This window comes from Anoplophora glabripennis, unplaced genomic scaffold (genome assembly GCF_000390285.2).
Source record: "Anoplophora glabripennis isolate ALB-LARVAE unplaced genomic scaffold, Agla_2.0 scaffold302, whole genome shotgun sequence".
In the NCBI taxonomy this organism is placed as follows: domain Eukaryota; kingdom Metazoa; phylum Arthropoda; class Insecta; order Coleoptera; family Cerambycidae; genus Anoplophora; species Anoplophora glabripennis.
Genome location: NW_019416386.1, coordinates 352,815 through 357,740, shown reverse-complemented (window position 1 = coordinate 357,740; position 4,926 = coordinate 352,815).

The window sequence follows — 4,926 nt, the reverse complement described above, 5'->3', positions numbered from 1 at the left end:
TTGCAGAAAAGTTTCAATACATATATGAAGGTGTTTGAATAGCTAGGCGAAACTAAATTTTACAGACTTACTTACCTTTTCATTGTAGGTACCCAGCGGCGGCAACTGAAACAAAGAAAATTAGTTAGACTAAAGGAGGTAATTGAATTGAATTGAATTAAATAATTAGAGGATTGTACTTCCTATTAGAGACGCTCTTAAGTCGTGAATGTGTTGTTGGGGAAGCAACTCTAAACAATAAGTGCAAAATCTAACTTTCATAAGTCATCCGACGGAAGGCTTCCGCTATAAATTATCTGGAAAAATTAAGTCTGTCCAAAACAAACTGGAACAGGAGATGGACCAGTTGAGCTGAAGCCCAGATGGTATAGTTGCTAGAATTCGGGAATTTTTCCCACAGTGACAAACATATGTATATATTTTTTATTGCACTGTGCAATAGAAGCCTCAAACAAGGTGTATATACAGGCTGTTACAAATTCACTTCTCACTACAGGGATCTCGGAAATGGTAAGAGGTACGAAATAGCTCAGATGGGGGCAAAGTTGCGTAATCAAGGGACCAACATTATGCCTCTAAAAAAATCAAGGCTAACATAATTTCGGCCTTGTTTGAGGTGATATTGAAAAAAGAAGAACAATTTCTAATGGCCACTTTCTGCCCTCTATCAATAATCAATTTTTATATGTAACGTTTCGTCTCTCCAGGACCATCATTAACTACATTTTTTTAAATACGACTCTGGAAATTTTATTACATTTTGCATGCCTTCATGACCTCCAAACCCGTACTGCCTCAGCCCGAACCAGATTCAGACGTTTTGTCTCGAAAAATTCATCTTCAGTGTATTGTTCCTTTATTTAAATTTTTTACTTAGATTTCTTTGTTTATTGAATTATCGTACACTGTAAGTGTCGTTAGGCCCTGTGAAATCCGTCTAGTTATTTAAACTATTACCACTACGCATTAAAAGAAAACATTATTAGAGTTTTATTCCCGTGTCCATAGTTATTTCTAGGCTTCTCGAATGCTCAAATTTCAAACAAATTTCGATCTATTTTTTCAGGATATTCATACAAATACATCTGACATGCTCTTTCACAGTTGCGGTTACAAATATAATAAATTCGGATAATATTACGCTGATCTTCATTTTCAACCTTTGCCAAAACGAAAATGTTTTTGCACATTTACTGAAATTTTTGAAATAATAATATTCAGTTGCGTTTTGGTTGTTCATATGCATTTTTAAGAATTAATTTGTCATAATAAAATTAAAATTGTAATAATGTTTTAATTTTGACGCAACAACTTCTTGAGTAATGTATGACCAAGTGATGGTAATAGTTAATAATAAGAATGATTTATTGTAACGCGTGGTAATAGTTTAAATAACTAGATGGATTTCACAGGGTCTAACGACACTTACAGTGTACGATAATTGAATAAACAAAGAAATCTAAATTAAAAATTTAGATAAATTTTGAACGAATACACTGAAGATGAATTTTTCGAGAAAAAACGTCTGAATCTGGTTCGGGCTGAAGCAGTACAATATTTAGGGTCATAAAGGCTTGCAAAAAATGTAGTAAAATTTCCAGGGTCGCATTTAAAAAAACTCAAGTTGATGATGGTCTTGGAGAGACAAAACGTTACATATAAAAATTAATTATGCCATTCGATAGAGGGCAAAAAGTGGCCATGAGAAAGTGTTCTTCTTTTTTCAATATCACCTCAAAGCTGAAGTGAAACAAAAACGGATTTCCAAAATTTCGGTTTTTTCAAATATTTCGAAAATTAATAATGTTAGCTTTGATTTTTTAGAGGCATAACTTTGGTCCCCTGATTACGCAACTTGGCCACCATTTAAGCTACTTCGTACCTCTTACCGTTTCCGAGATCCCTATAGTGAGAAGCGAATTTGTAACAGCCTGTATAATATTTCCGAAGTCAGTTGAACATGTATAAAAACGTCTAGCAATAAAATTTAATTAGTTTCATAGACGTCCCTAAATAAGTTTTCTGCTGAAGGTAAAACAATTATAATAATTATGTATATAATGTGTACAAAATTTTTGTTCATTTGACCAACGACATATTTTAATTATTTATGTCCTCTAACAATTTTATTATTTTGATGGTAAATTTCGTTTTGTTTCGTTTCAACAGGTCTCCAAATGCCATGTTGTAATAATATTAGTAAACAAAATATCGCCCTTATTTCTGTCTTTCGCAATTGTAATATGAATGATTAATAGAAGGTGCCTATAATAAATTAAAATTACCTGAATCACACCAAATTCCGCATTGCTGCACTCCACCGCTAGGCAATTTGTCAACCACTTGTCAACAACTGAGATTTATTGCCCAGTCGTCCAGTGTGGCTGTGTTATACGCCGTTTGCCCGCGAGCGTATTCTTCAACTGGGCGTATACATTTATATCATTTCCACGTTTAATTCGACCAGACCTGTATATGGGTATGGCTAAATAAATATGGGAACAAGTTTTTCAGATATTTCAATGCCGAGTTGCTGCGTCAGCAACCGAACCAGGTACATACTATGAATCTCTTGGTTCTTCAACTGATATCGGAAAGGCTATACTCAAAAGAAAATTTACAATAATTGCTAAATGAACTCGCAAGTACAATCCGATCAAGTTGTGCTGAATGTCGGAGGATAAGATCTAAAAACGGTTTTTGGGGATCAGAACTGGCTTTAACATTCCTTATGCAATGAAGCACGCATTGACGAGGTGGGTGGAAAAACATCGTAAGAATTTAGGACCAGACGTGTGACGAATGTGTTGACTTTCTCTCAAGGAAAAAAAACAATTATTGAGTGAGTCAAATTTACATTCAATAATAACAATTTCTTACTTTTATCAATTTATTCGGAGTCGGAGATGAGGTTTATTCGAGGGTTTATTCATATCGTTTTTTTTTAGTAAACCCACGAATTCATTTAATAAAATAAAATGGAGATCTGAAATTCACCACAGCACTAATAATGCTGAATAACAAAATTTGAATTCGTTGCTACAAAACTGAAAAATTCAAAAAGTCTTTATCATATCATTTCATCTAACTTAAGTTTTCATTATTTTACTTATTAATTGTTTGTATTGTAATTAATGTGGATCAGCCTATATGCCTTTTTTTAACATGCAATTATAGTGTATTATGTATGTAGACTTGACTTATCCCATAGCAAAGCTGCAATGCTCTAGTTGGACTAATAAATATATCTATATATCTATCAGGCTAGTTTTATTACTAATAACTTACCCTTACACTATCACAATTTGTCAGAGGCCACTCCAAAACACGAATTAAAAAGGGATATGCTTTCATCTAACTTAAGTTTTAATTGTTTTTTTCCTTTCTTTTTTTGTATAAATTCATCTTTTTAATACCTCTTTCTATTCGTTTTAATTTTGCTCTTACTTTTCTTTCTGGAAACGTTATAAATCAACTTTGTTGATACATTGTCCTTCATTGCCTTTTTTCAATAAGTGTATTTAAAAAAATATAAAAAAACATTTATTTTTGTTAATGAACCCGCCTACTCGTTCCCAGTATATCACCTTAATAGCTACTTATATAAAAAAAATCCCTTTAACAGTAATCCGTAGTAATTTGTTGAGATAGAATTCCAAGAAGACCCCTGCGTCACTTTCTTGGAAATAACAGCAATCGACACCCAAGGTAGAAAGACACTGGGGGAAATTTTCAAGGCACGCCACTGCTGCGATAAATTGTTACAGTAGTTCCGATAACAGAACTTTATTGGCTTATTTTATCTTGGAATTCTATCTCAATAAATATTGGTAAGGATTGTATACAGGGTGTTTCATAATAATGTGCACATATTTTAAAGTGTTTAAAAAGTAATTTTAGGGGGTGCTTCCAATATATTTTTTCGATTTGAGCGCCCCCTGAGAAAATATTCAATTCTCAAAATGACCGAAAAAATTAGCTTTTATTTTTTTTTTATTAAATTTTTAGTTCATATTTGTTTTTCCTATTGATAAAAAAGAATTTTTACAAAAAGTATGTTAAAAATGACGATCGTTTTTGGTAACTGTTATACTAATTATGCGTATCTAATCGGCAAGGAAAAATATTTTTTTTTCTTGTAAAAAAGTTTCTAAATGAAATGTAGTATAGTAGTTTTTCTTGTTGAAGTTGGCTAACGTGCTAATTTCTTTCATTCAAAGCAAGGACATTTAAATAAAGGGGACTATGCATGTCACAGTCTATCTCATATGTTGGGTGAAGCTAGACGAGGGGAAAGCAGAGGGCTTTATTTTCATCCAACTGATGCGCGCGATTACATCTCCAATGTCGTACATTTTGGATGGGTCAAAATAAAATATTTTATAGTCCTAAGTCAATATACAGGGTGGGCCACCAGTAACGCCTCGGTCGCTAGTGACCAAACGGCAAATGTTACAGAAACCTGTTTATGTTGGTATGTGTAGGTTGATTACGGCTATATTTTAAAAATATTTTGAAATATACAGGGTGTCCAGGAAAAGCGTACCATATCAAAGTTATGTTTTTTTAAATGAAACACCCTATAATTTACTGCATTTTTGAAAGCATCGTAAAAAAATAGGTGAAATTTATTAAAGGTTCTGCATACCTAGGACTTACAGTTTGTGAGATATTTCAATTTAAGTGAAAATGCAGGCATAGCGTAGAAATTTAATATTAGCAATAAAAAAATAATTTTAAGGAAGCAGCTTTGGAGGGTCTATTTTAGATCCTTGAAGTTATAAATTGTTATATTTGTCGTCACTTAGTATTATACAGGGTGTTCAAAAAACTGCTGAATACTTCTCTCAACTTTAAACAGCAATAACTTGGTTATTTTAAATGGAACACCCAGTATATTTTTACTTTGGGAGTTGGGAAATTTAA